This window comes from Balaenoptera borealis (genome assembly GCF_965194805.1).
Source record: "Balaenoptera borealis genome assembly, chromosome: 1".
Lineage (NCBI taxonomy): Eukaryota > Metazoa > Chordata > Mammalia > Artiodactyla > Balaenopteridae > Balaenoptera > Balaenoptera borealis.
In genome coordinates, this window is record NC_138860.1 from 110,593,743 (window position 1) to 110,609,204 (window position 15,462).

Below are 15,462 nucleotides of genomic sequence, written 5' to 3' on the forward strand. Positions count from 1 at the left end.
CTAAAAACTGATCTTTTCAGTTCTACTGTGTAAGCAGGTTGAGACTGCTGTGCCTGTTAATTAACCCCTGAATCCCCTCAAGGTAATTGAAGCATAAATTTAAGATTTATACGGTAGATAAAGAATCCAGAGCATGCTTCTCCGACCCTTTGCCCCTTCCTATCTCAGTGTGACAAAAAGCAGATTCCACAGCCTGAGCCCAGATCCACTGAGAGGAGTGAGGTGTGCACTTTGAAATAAAATAAAGCATAACACTTCACACAATATTGTCAAATGTATATTTTATAAATGTCTGGTCTTACAGAATTTTCCTGTTCTCCTTATGTATACTTTTGTGTAGAGAAAGGATAAACAGATCCCGTTGTCTTTTCTCATTTTGTTAAACGTTGTAGTATTAGGCCAATTCTAACATATCAACTACTTTAACTTAGAAATTATTTTAGTTACAGACAGTGATCTGTTTGGCTTTGTTCAAAATCAGCTCCAGGATGATCCTTCTTATATTTCCATTAACTATGAAATTAAATAGAGGAGGCAGTTTTTAAAAGACAAATATTACTTTTAGCCTGAAACCCTAAGTGTTGAGTTTTGCCTGCGGTGGGTTTTTTTCAATTAAATTATAAACCATGGGTAATAGAGATTTATAATGGGAGTGCTGATACAATCTTAACTATAGGGAAACCATCCTACGTGCTCTATGCAGTATATGGATGGATTATTTGCATTAAATTATCTTTAGGAAATGCAAACAAAACAAAGAAAAATGTAAAGCTTGTTGCATTATTAGCATAAAATTAAAGTCCTTGAATGCATAATTGTTCCATACCCAAAGCACTGACGGATTTTATTCTTAGAGTTCAAAGACCTCCTGATTAATATGCAAAATGGCCTCATTTCATAAGCAGGGGTTTTTTTTCCCCTCTCAGAAAACAGACAGTTCTTTCCTGGAGAAAAATACTATGAAGTTTAGAAAACACTAACTAATACTGATGTAAAAGCCCACACGTCTGTATAGCCAAAAACAATAACAACTAGGTGCTATTAGAATATTTATATTTCTTCAGTCTGCGAATGACTATAAATTGTATGTTTAACCAAATAATATCTAGCTTAGGAAGATTAAGTTTACAAAATAAAAAGGGAAAACACTGTCTTTCTCTAGAAAGGTTTACCTATTTGTATAGTAACTTTTTAAAACTATTTAAAAGAAAGAAAATCCAATAGAAAGAGAAATTCTGGATCTAGTAGTATAAATTTAAATTATCTGACTCCAAAACTAATTTTACAAAGCAGGCTCCCTCTGATTTACATGGCCCCAGTCACCAAAGACTTGTAACAAGAAAAGAATAATAAAGCTTAAATAAAGTTAAAAAGTATGTCAACAAATAAATGATTCTCCAGAATTCTAATTTTTTCTTATTTTTCTCTAAATAAATATCAGAATACTTTAATCCTTGGAAGTGATTTACTGGGTTATTTTCTTTAATAAATTTCTTTCCAGTGTGGACAGTACAGAACAACTGATTTTTATTCTGAATATTTAAATAATTTTAAATAATTTATGTTCTTTAGAGTATCTGACCCATGTTGCAAATCAAACTATAACCACCACAACACATTGTCAAGTTCGAGAAAATGTAGTAATTTCTCTCGACCAAGAAATGTTTCTTAAAAAGAGATATGAGGTCTTGAAATTCAGTGCAGTCCCAAATGTGTCTCATTCATTTGAACAATGGCACGTCAGTCTATGCAACTCAACCTCCAGCTGTTAACACCAGGTTCACTACCTGATTAGGAGTAATACTCTCTTAATATGCAGTATTCATATGGCAAGTACTGATTAAGAATCTAGTATGTGCCAGGGAGTGTGTTGGGCTTCCCAGCATTACCATTATCCCATTTGGGCCTCATATTTATATTTCACATTCATATTCACCAACTATAACCTGATACAGCTAGTTTTGAGATTATTCTATCTAGCAGTGTGTTAAATTCTTAGTCAGAATGTTCAGAGTATAAACTCATGCCAAACACACTAGGTAAAAAGTTACTCTTTTCAAAAACTCTTCTAGAGTTAGTGAAGAAAGAAGGATAAACAATTCATCAATGTCTTTTTCAAGTCCTTAACATGTAATTGATACTCAATAAGCAACTGAGAATAAATGGTTAGATGACAATGTTAAACCATATTCCCATTCTACTCAAAATTCATAAAATTCAGAAATGTTTAAAAGTATACTTTGAAATGGAAGGAATACAGATTACATATTTAAAACTCTACTTTGAATGTGAAAATGGTTTTACTTATTAAGTTGTCTTGTCAATAGGAGACTCTGCTATTGCCTCATTAAAAAGTATGTACAGACATTTATTATATGATAAAATGTCATTACATTTATCATATGAGTCAACAAAAAGCATGTTCCAAAAATGACTAGATGATTTAAAAATCGTTCAACTCAGAAAGGGCCCAGTACTCCAACATAATGGCTGAGATTAAAACTGTTTTTATATTTTTGCCACAAGGAAAAAACATCAGCCTTTTTGCTCACTCTACTAATTTTGCTAACCTAAATGTTGAAATCAGCATTGTTACTGGCAAGAAAAAAAAACATACATTCATTATTTTTTATATTTTTAAAGTTTTTTAATAGAATATAACAAAGTATTTCATTTATAAAGTACTTTACAGTCTACCAAGTGTTTTCATACAAGCCACCTTCTTTTAAGGGATTTAAAAGAGGCTTCCCTGAGAAATTACTACCCACAGATCACTACCTGTGACAGTTCTATTGTATTTCTAGCTGGTTAAACCACATCTGTAATATAGAATTCAATTGTAGGTGCCACATTTTCAGAGGGACCTTGACCAATTAGAGTGTAATGAAAAGCAAATGTCCAGGGGCATCCCTCGTGGCTCAGTGGTTAAGAATCCACCTGCCAATGCAGGGGAGACGGGTTCGAGCCCTGGTCTTGGAAGATCCCACATACCGCGGAGCAACTAATCCCGTGCACCACAACTACTGAGCCTGCGCTCTAGAGCCCGCGAGCCACAACTACTGAGCCCTCACACCACAACTACTGAAACCCATGCACCTAGAGCCTGTGCTCCACAACAAGGGAAGCCACCGTAATGAGAAACCCGCACACCGCAACGAAGAGTGGCCCCCACTCGCTGCAACTAGAGAAAGCCCGCGCGCAGCAACGAAGACCCAACGCGGTCAAAAATAAATAAAATAAATAAATTTTTTTAGAAAAAGCAAATGTCCAGGTGAATAGGAGAAGCTATAATTTTTGATAAATTATTCAAGCAACTTGGGAAGTGAAGAATAAGGAAAGGCATAATATCAGCTTTCAAATATTCAAAGGGCTGTCATGGAGAGATGAGTATACTAATTCTGTGTTGCTCCAGAGGCTAGAATTAGGATAAAAAGCTGGAAGTAAAGGAAGGCAGATTCTGACTGAATGCAAGAAAGAACTTTGAATCTGCTTGTGCTGTCCAATAACAATAACACCTGCCTCATGAGGGCAGTACAAATCTCTGGAGGTTTTCAAGCAGAAGTGGATGTCTGTCAGAGTTATAATTTTTAAAAATTACTGTACCAGGTGGAGAATTAGGCTAAAAATCTCTAAGTTTCTTTCTAAATCTCAGATTCTAATTTTCTAGATAAAATGAAATACATAAACACAGTACAAAATGAGATTTTTATTGTATGCTCATTTCTCTAACAGCTAAATATCTTCAATTACATTTTTAAAAATAAATATAAGATTCTATGATACACAGAATGCTTACTTCTAACCAAAAAGAGTCACTTGGTCTTTAAAACATCCAATGTATGAAACAAGAAATATAACAAGTTTCAGGCAACAGGCCCTGTATGTCCTATTCACACATAAATTAATGCAATCATAAGAAAATATCTTTTATTTGTGAGGAAGCCATATAAAATTGACTATGAGTAAGTGTAAACTTAAGTATAGTTTTACGAATCAAGAATAAAGGAAATTCTCTCTCCTCTCTAACATGCCAGACAGAATGGAGCAGATGTTTTCCTAGGAGACTGTAACGATTGGACAACAATTGTTCACTTGGCTCCCTGAGTCCTCCTTGATCATATATAAGACTATAAAGAGCTAATACAATTCTCTTTCAAAGTAGATTTATAGACCTAGGTCCTAGTCCCAGTTTTGCTACCAGATACATGGCCTTGGGTAAGTAACTTACTTCAGTATCACACTTTAAAAAAAAAAAAAAAAAGCAGTTGGATTAAAATCATTTTAGTTCTTTCTGGTTCTAAGGCCTATTACTTCTACATATATGATACCCGACTTATGCAGTCAAGCACTGTCGACCTTCAGGAACAAACTATAAACCTAAAAACAATGTTTAAAGCCTGTAATTGTGAGTACCAATGGAAATAACATAAAGGAAAAAGAGATAAAGTTTAAGAGGACACATTGTGATCAGTTGGCATACTGATGGCAAGAAAATGCTCTCTCACTGGGTGATGATGGCTATAAAAGCTAAGCCCTGTTACCCTAAAGTCATAAAATTTGGAAGAAGTGTCAAGAAAGGGAGAGAAGAGACCACAAAGGAGAAAAAAAGGGAAGAGAGGAAAGAAATCAATAAGCAGCCAATCTCTTCAATGGCAGGACTTCAAAAAAGCATCAGAAATGGTGAGCAAGAAAAAGAGAGAGAGAGAAGAGAAACAGAGCAGAGAGAGCAAAAAGAAAGGAACAAACACTTGCTGGAGCATGAAACAACAGGGTTCCCTTAGTAGAGCTGGAAGCTGAGGCTCATTCCCCTCCACAGACCAGGAGAGGGCTTCCTTCCACCACAGCAGAGCGAAGTCGTGGTGTTGGTGACAACACTGACACACTGAGCTTATGTGTATGTGTTCAATCCGCTCTGCTTATCAGATGAGTGTACAACAACTTTAAAATGTTTTCATCTCTAGAATGTTTCCAAAAGAGTCTTGTTGATTAAGGAACTGACCTTTGGATTGTGAGGAACCTCATTCATCCAAAGTTAACCGAGATGCTCCCTGGTACGTGAAGTGAATTTATGGATATATATACGTGGATGATTTATAAATAGATATAAATAACTTCATACTTGAGGGCTTAGCACAAAGCCCTAGCCATAAAGAACTCAAATACATTTTGCCCTTCTCTCTATCCTCTTTCTACCTGGATTTCTTGGGAATTCACATTTGTGTGGGCTGACGATGTAAATCCAGCAATGGGCTTAATGAAAACCATGAAGTGCACATAAATTAAACTCACAGCAGATTTCTCCATTTTTTTCCCTGTGTGTTATTTTCATAGGAATCTGTGTTTTCAGGAGAACTCTAAGCAAAAAGCTTAAAGTCATTCTAGGTCTACTGGCTATCTTAGCACCATGCAGATTTCCAATAATTATTAGTAATAATTCTGGGAAACAGAAAGATTATAATAATAAAAATAAAAGAATGCCAAATTAGCTTGTACTTAATTAGAAACACTGGAACATAAACTAAGAATGTGATAAGTTGCTATTTCCTTACAAAGAGTCAAAGGAATATTTATCTATAGGATATGATGTGAGATGGTATTTAGAAATACTAACTTACATGTCTTCTCCCCTGGCATTTTCTTGTATCCTTTCCTCAGCCCAAACAATTAGAGTGTCCCACTTTCTCTGCAATAGAGAATGGTTGTTGAAGCTGGACACAGGTAAACAAAATAATTCAATTCTTAGACAACATGTTTTGAAAGCTTACTTTGAATTAAGAAAATCTAGAATTCTAAGAGCTCCAAGCAAAAGTTTAAGCCTTAAATAATAGATTTTGAATCATTCATAATCAGTCACATTTTAGCTTCTATTATTTATACTAGGTATAAAACTTCATATCCATCAGGACAGGATTTGATGACATATGATAGAAAACTTCAAACGTGGCTTAAAGCCACAAAGGTATATTCTTTCACATAAAACACGTTCAGAAGGTAGCTCCTATGCTCTGCTCCACCTTCACCCTCAAGCTCACCTCATAACCCAAGATTGCCTTTGGAGTTTCAGCCATTCTGTCCACGTTCCAGGCGGTAGAAGGGAGGAAAAGGCAGCAGCTCCCAGTGAGTCAACGCCTTCAAGAAGCCCTTCTGGAAACCACATACGGTACCTCCATTTACCCAGAATTTAGTCTTATGGTCATACCGAGCTTCAAGGAAAGCTGCAAAATATAGTTTTTATTCTAGATAGCAATGTACCCAGGTAAGAAATTACTTGGAAAATTACTAACAAAAAACTACTAAGAAAGCAAGCTAGAATGGAAATTAGGTAAACGCTTAGTGATCTCTACCACCACTAGCTTTTCTCTCTCTGGAGGACATAATATTCTCTCGGCTAGGGGTTAAAGGGGCTTTAGAGGAGATGTTTTGAGTGAGAGAGAGAGAGAGAGAGAGAGCAGAGCCTAGAGATAAAGGAACCAACCTGAAAGGACCAAGTGGGCAAAAGCAAAAGTGGCGTTCAGAGACCCCCCAGAGTGAGCCCAGGAACAGACCAGTGAGCCCCAGGGAACAATGTGGGAGCACAGTCGGTGCTTTCTCACTATCCAGGTTCCATGAAAGTGAGCACCAAACTCGTGAGTGCAGAGGAGCTGTGTTAGTCATCCTGCCCACTGGTTTCTGGCAAGAGCTTCCCAAGAGCTCAATGGCCTATTAATGCACCAAAAAAAAATGTGCTCCTCTAGGCTCTGAGACTTGCCATGGTCTGGGTGAGCAATCTCCCTTACAATGCCTCAGGACATCCAGAGGACCAATGAAGCAGAAATTATGCTATTTAGCATCAAGATGGGTCCTGTCATCATAGTTTTTTTCATTTTGTTTTGTTTTGTTTGAGTTTTTTAATATATATTCCTATGTACACAAACCAGTCTTTCCAGAATCCAGAGGGGGAGTTGAAATTCCTCCAGTAACACCATTTGTATTCATTTCGCATAACTGAATATTTACTGAGCTTCCAATAAGCAAGGTTCTAGCCTCAAAAACCTTTTATCTAGTAGTGGGGACAATAAAAGTACTTTTAAAACTATAACATAAAGTACAGTATATACTAAGAAAAAGGAAGGGAGGAGGAGGAGAGGAAAAGAAAAGAACTAACCTCAATTAAGTTCCTATTATGTATCTCACACTGTGCTAGGTGCATTTGTACATTATTTAATCCAGTGACAAGTCTAAGAGGTAAGAAAGTGGAATTATTCTCACTTTACATATGGGACAACTGAAGCTTGCTACAAGAATTTAGACCAGAGAACAACTACTGATCCCAGAATGGGGATCAGAGGAAAAAGTTCTGGAAACAGAAAAAAATGTCAACAGATAGTTGACAGAAAAACGGACAAGAGGAAAGGACATTTCAGCGAGAAGGATGAACCTGAGTATATGCAGAAAAAAAAAAAAAAAAAAAAAGAGTTATTTATCCACTTTAGCTAGGGCAAAAGGATATATAGAGGATGAGTGGAAGATAAATCTAGAAACAATGGATTGTAATCAAATTGAGAAGGCATTTGAAAATAGCAGAGTGAAGAGTCTGCAACTAATCCAGTAGGAAATAGGATATGGTTATTTGAGGAAGATGTATCTAGTTCAGGTCTACCAATCCTTATCAACAATTCCAAAGTCCAAAAGTTCTAAAACTCAAAAATATGTGGTTTTTTAATAATGTATTTGGAGACAAAAGCCAATCTGATATGAACACATTAGGTATTAAAGTTTACCATGAACAATGAGAGACCATTTATTTATTTATACCAATTATACCATTTATTTATACCAATTATATCATTATTTATATTACTTAATGTGAGTATTCATACATTTCACTGAAGAAATAACAGTGTTTGATTACAGGATGCTGCCCCAGTCTCCATTAGGGGGATTTTATAATATACAGTATTTTCTCCATATTACCTTTCTAAAACTCCAAGAATTAACAAGAAAAGTCTGTATTCTAAAATATATTTAAAATAAATTAATTAATTAAAATAAAATACATCTGACCCCAATTGTTTAATATTAGATATTAGGAACTGTAGCTATGTATAAGATGGGACGGGGGGAACAGAGGTGAGAAGACTAGTTTGGACACTTCCAATAGTCCTGGCTAGGAAAAACAAGTAAAGTATGGTGGCCGTGAGAATGGAAAAGATGGGTGGAATGTAAGAATCACTGAGAATTAGATTTGGCAGCTAATTGGATGCAAGGGAGTGAGGAAGTAATCAAAGGAAAATCCTGGGAGCCTAGTGATAGTTTCAATATCAACAACAACGAAAATGGGATCGTTAATGAGTTTGCTCTAATCATATTGGATTTAAGGCGTTGGCAGAACATCTAAGTTGTCATCTAAGTTGTGATGTTACGCACAGTTAGAAATGAGTGTTTTAGAGTTCAGGAGAGAGATCAGTACCTGAGGTGTAAATCTGAGACTCAGCCACATAGAGGGGATAATGGAAATGGATGAAATTCCCAAGAAACATAGAAGTGAAAAAACACATGCACAGAATTTTGGGAAATCACTAGCACTTTACTACATAGTTCTCTTTAGTTGCACGAAAGGTCTACTGCTGCAGATTAGCAGAGGATAATCATCTCTTAATGAGGGAGAAGCAGCATTGTCAGACATATCAGAAATACACCAGGTTCATATAGGAAGGAGCACAATTCCAGAATTCCCTCCTAATAACACTTCAGGGTATCTGTTGCCAACAAAAAACTGAGCAAACATCATTTTGAGATGTCCCAAAGCAGATGAGTTCACTTTTTTCTAAAATCAATATATGTCATTGAGTCTACATTTTTTTATACTCCCAGGCTGGTAGAAATGTAGCTTTCTGTGGAGTGTATTATTGTGGCCAGTCCTGTCTCAAGAGGGTCATTCAAGCCAAGGTAAACTACAACTTGCCGAGTTGTTAACTTATGTGAAAATGGTGTCTTTCTTACCAATGCTGCTACAGATTCATATCACTATTTAATGTTTTGTAGCAGTGAAAACATGGTAGGAATATACTGCAATGAGTTAAGCAGATACGAATGGAAAGCCACATTCCTCACCTCTAAAAGCAAAGCTACAGATGGGATAGTTCTCCAGGGGTGTGATGGCTAATTTTATGTGTCAGCTTGGCTGGACCACATTGCCCAGAGATGTGGTCAGACGTTATTCTGGATGTTTCTGTGAGGGTGTTTTGAGGTGAGATTTACATTTAAATTTGTGGACTTTATGGTAGATTGCCCTCCATAACGTGGGTGGACCTCATGTAATCAGTTGAAAACATGAATTGAACAAAAGACTGACCTCCCCTGACCAAGAGTGCATTCTTCCAGCCTCGGCCTCCAGACTTGAACTGCAGCATTGACTCTTTCCTGGGTCTCCTGTCTGACAACTCTGGGACTTTAACTACAACATGGGCTCTTCCTGAGCCTGCTGGCCCACTGCAAATTTTGGATTTGCCAATCTCCATAATTGCTTGAGCCACTTCCTTAAAATAAATAAATATATATCCTATTGGTTCTGTTTCTCTGGAGAATCCTGACTAATACAAGAGGGATAGAAGGAATGAAGCTACATAACATCAGGTAATCTGAAGAAACTGGAGAAATTAAAATCTGTGATCCCGGTTGTTTGGAAAAAAGCAATCTAGTCAAAAACCAAACGGTGAAAAGCAAACTGATTGGGGCATTAGATTAGTTAAAATGGCAAATTGATCAAAAATAAAGATGCCACTCCCCAACTTTTTTATTTCTTGAAAATTTTTATACATCACTGGCAGTTTTACAACCTTTAGACATTTTTGTCTTTTTCACAAGATGAGGGATATGCTATTTTTTTAATTTTAAATTCATTTTCCTGACCAATCAAATTCAGACTTTTGTGCATCAAGTGACAAATGAGTCAGCTATCCTATGACAATTCCAAGATTTCAACAGCATCTTTTTATATAGCTGGATTTGTACAATTATTTAAATGTTACATTTTCCCTTTTGTTTAAAAATAAATGGAAAACAGCAAATTAAAGGGCCAAAAATAATGCTAGCAAGCAAAGGTCTCATAAAGTTAGCACAATTGTGACAAGATGGAGATCATTTGGCATGCAAAGAAAGGTGGACGTACAGCTTGTGTCATACAATCGTTAATCTTTACTCAACTGCATGTTAATTATGAGACAAAGAACAAGATTAAGAATATGTAAGAAATGCCACAAATATATGATCAAATATTGTTTGATAGACAAAGGTAATTAGGAATTTTATAATATTTTTAGCTTTCCAGGACTGGAATGCCCCTTACAACATGTATGTCTATTATTCAACTTTTCACATATGACCCCCTCACATATTTTAAGAACATAGATATGTTGACAGGATAGTGCTTCTCAAACTTCAATGTGCATACAAATCACCTTGGGGTCTTGTTAAATTGTAGATTCTAGTTCCGTGGGTCTGGGGTAGTGCATGAGATTGTGTCCATGAACCACACCATGAGTGGCATGGTTACAGGAGACTCACACTCAAAGGTGCATACAAACATTGCAAAAATTACTCCGTCCATGGTTCACCAAAATTACCACTAGATGAAAAACCAGTAACTGATATTACTCAATCGAAACAATTGATTTTAAACCAATTTTTTTAACCAATCCGCTTTTGGAAAAATTATTTTAAATTATTTCATTTGCTGCCAAAACTTCCATTTGTTAACTTGTTGTTGGCTCGTAGCTTGCCCCCATACATGGAGGGCAAGGAGAGACCCAAGAAAGAGGCAGATCACTCCAGATTGGTAGGTTGTGGTTTTAATAAGCAAGTGAACTTACAGACGAGGCTTGTGTTGGATGGCCATAATATGAGTAGATCTCTGCAACCCACCAGAATCTTAAAAGTTTATATAGAGGCCTTAACTGGGTTCAGTCACATATTCAGTCCAGGCGCTCTCAACCACACCTTACTGTCTCAAGGCTGCATCCTTGAATGGCTCCTAGTGTAGGAACGGTGGGCAGAATATATATTCCAAGGACAGGGGAGGGGTGAGGAGCCTCTGATTGCCCAGGTCCAGCTCTTGGGTCAACCGGCAGTTCATATCCTCTCAATGACCTCCTCCAACACTAGTTGAATTCATTTTTTTTAAATCCTCTTTTCCAATAGACCTATAATGGCAGCAAAGAAGAGGCAAGGAAATATAATGACTTTTTCTAATATAGCTCTCAAATAGGCTCCTTCCTCAGACTTCCTTAATTCACAAGTCAATGGTACCATCATTCACCCAGCTACTAAGGACAAAAACCTAAATATTGTCTTCCATTTCTTTCTCATTCATCTTCTACATCCAATCTGGCATCAAATATACTCAGCTCTACCTCCAAAAATGTATCTAATATCTGACCACTTTTCTCCAATGCCATCACAACCGAGCCACCATCATCCCTCAGCTAGACCACTGCAACAGGTTCCTAACTGGCCTTCTTTCTTCCATTATTGCTCTCCTATTACTCATTTGCTCTGCAACAGCCAGATGATCTTATTAAAGTGTAAATTAGATATCACACCTGTTTCCAGTGCAATGAACTCCCACTGCAGTTAGCAAAGCAAAAATAGGCTTATACTGGGTTTTAAGACTCAACAGGATCAGGCTCCTGTATCTGTCTCTCTCCAAACTTATCACTGTGCATGTAGATTGTAGATGTCACCCCATACATCATTCTTTCCCATACAGGTCACTCTTGTTTTTGACTATTTCAAACAGGCCATGCTCCTTCAGGTCTCAGCTCTTTCACACTTATTGTTCCTACTGCCTGGAATTCCTGCTGCCTCCTTTTCCTGTGGTTGGTCCCTTTCATTCAGCTATTGGTTCCAATGGCATGCCCTTACAGAAGACTTCCCTAACCACTCTGCTTGAAATAGCCTACCTTCTTCACGTAACTTACAATTTTGTCTGAACCAAACTTTAGGATTAGAGAAATTGATATTAATTACAAAGATTTAAGAATTACCCTCAGTATTTTTCTTATTTACCAAAAATATAATAACTGGCATTTTTTAAGCCAAGCCTACTTTTATAGGGGAAGAAATACAGAAATATGCATTAAAGTAACTTATAGCTTAGTGAATTATTATAGGGACTTCCCTGGTGGCGCAGTGGTTAAGAATCCACCTGCCAATGCAGGGGACACGGGTTCAAGCCCTGGTCCAGGAAGATCCCACGTGCCGCGGAACAACTAGGCCCGTGAGCCACAACTGCTGAAGCCCACACGCCTGGAGCCCGCGCTCCACAACAAGAGAAGCCACCGCAGTGAGAAGCCCACACACTGCAGCGAAGAGTAGCCCCTGCTCGCCACAACTAGAGAAAGGCGACGCACAGCAACGAAGACCCAATGCAGCCAAAAATAAATAAATAAATATATTAAAGAAATAAAAATAAAAAATAATGAATTATTATAAAAGAAGCATCTGAGAAACAGCACCCTGGTCAGGAAGTAGAACATAGCCATTCCCTACCCACCCCCCAGAAAAAACCCTCTTTCCAACCACAACCCCATCCTTTCACCCTATAGGTGACTGCCATCCTGACTTTTATTATACCAACTTCTTTTCTTGTCTTTTAGTTTCAGAACTTGAATATGCATCCATAATTTAATATCATTTTGCTTGCTTTTGAACTTTTACCATCATAGGGTATCTTTTGTGTTTACTTCATTTGTTCAATATTGCTTTTTAAAGATGAATCCATGTTGGCTATAGTTCACTCATTTAGTTTGCTGTGCAGTATTTCATTGCATGAATATACCACAATTTACTTGTCCATTCTATGTTGATGGGTGTTTGGGTTGCTTCCTTTGGGCTATTAAAAATAATACTGTTATGAACATTCTTGTACAGGTAACCTCACACATACATGCACACATCTATAAGGTATATGCCTAGAAGCAGAAATACCGGGTTAGGGCTTCCCTGGTGGCGCAGTGGTTGAGAATCTGCCTGCCAATGCAGGGGACACGGTCGAGCCCTGGTCTGGGAGGATCCCACATGCCGCGGAGCGACTAGGCTCGTGAGCCACAATTGCTGAGCCTGCGCGTCTGGAGCCTGTGCTCTGCAACAGGAGAGGCCACGATGGTGAGAGGCTCGCGCACCGCAATGAAGAGTGGCCCCCACTTGCCGCAATTAGAGAAAGCCCTCACACAGAAACGAAGACCCAACACAGCCATAAATAAATAAATAAATAAATAAATTAAAAAAAAAAAAAGAAATACCGGGTTATAAGGTATGGAATCGTCAGTTTTTCTAGATTATGCCAAACTGCTTGTTCAAAGCATTTGGGTCGATTTATATTCCTACCAATGGTGTATCAATGTTGCCATTACTCTACTTCTTTGTCAACTCTTGCTATTGTCCATCTTTTAAATTTTAGGTATTCTAGTGGGTGGCTAGAGGTGTCATTGTGGTTTTAATTTGCATTTCTCCTGATTACTAATGAGGTATTATTTCATCCATGAAATCATGAAGTTGCACATGTACAAATGAAGTGATATGTACAAGATCAGGCTCAAGCCGGTCCTGAAGGCACAAGTAAGCTGCATGATCAAGTGGCTCAAATGCCTATAGCGACTACTCCTGCACTGCTGCTTCCTCCTCAGTCCACACCTATGCTGTCATGGGGATACCCATAACTTATTTACTGAGGAAGAAAGAACTCAGGCCTGGTATAGGGATGGTTCTTCACAATGTGCTTTGGCAATTATCACTGCAATCTAGAGCATCTCTGAAAGGTAGTGAAGAGAAATTTTCTCAGGGGGCAGAACTTTGAGCAGTACTTCTGGTTGTCTACTTATCTAGGTAAAGAGATGTCCACAGGTGTAGATCTACAGTATTTCATGGGCAGTGGCTAATGGGATGGCCAGGTAGTCAGGGACTTTGAAAGAATAAGATCAGAAGCCTGATGACAAGGAAATCTGGGGCAGGAGTATGTGAATGGACCTCTCAGGATGAGCACAAAATGTGAGGATATTCGTGTCCCATGTGATGTTCATAGGGCAACCACTGCAGTGAATGTGTTCCTTGCTCAAATGGACAGGCTGACTCATCCTCTGGATGTCAGTCATCCTCTTTCCGTAGCGTCCCAGTGCTTGCTCAGCGGGCTCATGTACAAAGTAACTGTGGCAGCAGGGACAGAGGTTATACATGGACTCAGCAACATGAAATTCTTCTCACCAATACTGATCTTACTATTGTCACTGCTGAGTGCCTAACCTTCTAAGAACAGAGACCAATCCTGAGCCACCAGTAGGGCCTCACCTCCTGGGAGACACCAGCCACCTGGTGCAAGCAGAGACCCTTTTGGCTGGTGGCTAATTAATTACATTGGATCCCTTCTCTAGTGGAAGGGTCAGCAATTGTTCTCATGAAAATATTAATTCTGGATATGAATCCTAAGTCTCTTCCTATAAGACTACCAACCATAATCTTACAGACATGGTTATCTCTCACAACATAAATTCTAAATGAGAAATTCATTTCACAACAAAAGAAATGTAGCAATGGGCCCATAGCTATGAAATTCATAGGTCTTTCCATGTACCAAATCACCCAGAAGTGGCTGGCTTGATAGAGTAATATAATGACCTACTAAGACTTTGAACCAGTGACCAATATATGATGTTATTTCTCCCACTGCCAGAATACATGGGTCCAGGAATCGTGGAATAAAAATAGGATGGATTTCTCTCAGTATTATGTTTAATAACCCACTCACAGAATTTTTTATTACCATCCCTATAAAGGGGCTATGCTGATTTGGTGGTCTTAGTTCCCATGGAAAAAGAATGTTTCTACCAGGGCACACAAAATGGTTCAAGTGAATTTGAAGTTGAGATTGACACCTGAATATATTAGGGTCCCTATGACACTAAACCAACAAGCAACAAAAGAGGTTCCTATAATGGCTGGGGTGGTTGATCCACATTATTACAGGGAAATTGACCTACTGCTACACAATGGGGTCAACAAGAACTACGTCAGGAGCCCAGGGGTTCTCTGGGTTGCCTCTTAATATTCTCTTATTCAAGAGTGAAAGTTAATAAACCACCAACTCCTAAGGACTCAGACCTTCCAGAATGAAGATTCACCCACCCTACTAGGTAAAGAGGTGGCCAGGAGCAAAGAAAAATGGAGTAGAGGGAGAAGTTATAAATATCAACTACAGCTTCATGACCAGTTATAGAAACAAGTACTTAAGCAAATCTACTTCATCGTTTGTTCTGTATATTTTTGTATATATTAACTACTTTTTCCTTCCCCCACCCCCTATCAAGTTATATAAGAAATGTTGGTCGTAGTGCACTTGACAGTTTAATCGAGGTGGGATTGTGACTGAACCAGAATAAGTAACACCGTTAAGGATAATAGTAACTGATGGAACTTTACTTTTCCCCTTTT

At 37.9% G+C, this 15,462-nt stretch overlaps 1 protein-coding gene across 4 annotated transcripts in view; it reads right to left on the reverse strand.

The window, feature by feature from the left end:
• RWDD3 (RWD domain containing 3) overlaps positions 1–15,462 on the reverse strand; it is a 94,887-nt gene that overhangs the window by 66,853 nt on the left and 12,572 nt on the right. The window contains exon 5 of one of the 4 annotated variants that reach the window (XM_082386135.1): positions 6,197–6,215. The exons of 2 other annotated variants lie outside the window; for them this stretch is intronic. The gene's annotated coding sequence lies outside the window, so the exon portion shown is untranslated. One more of the 4 variants, XM_082386132.1, reaches the window with a different exon arrangement.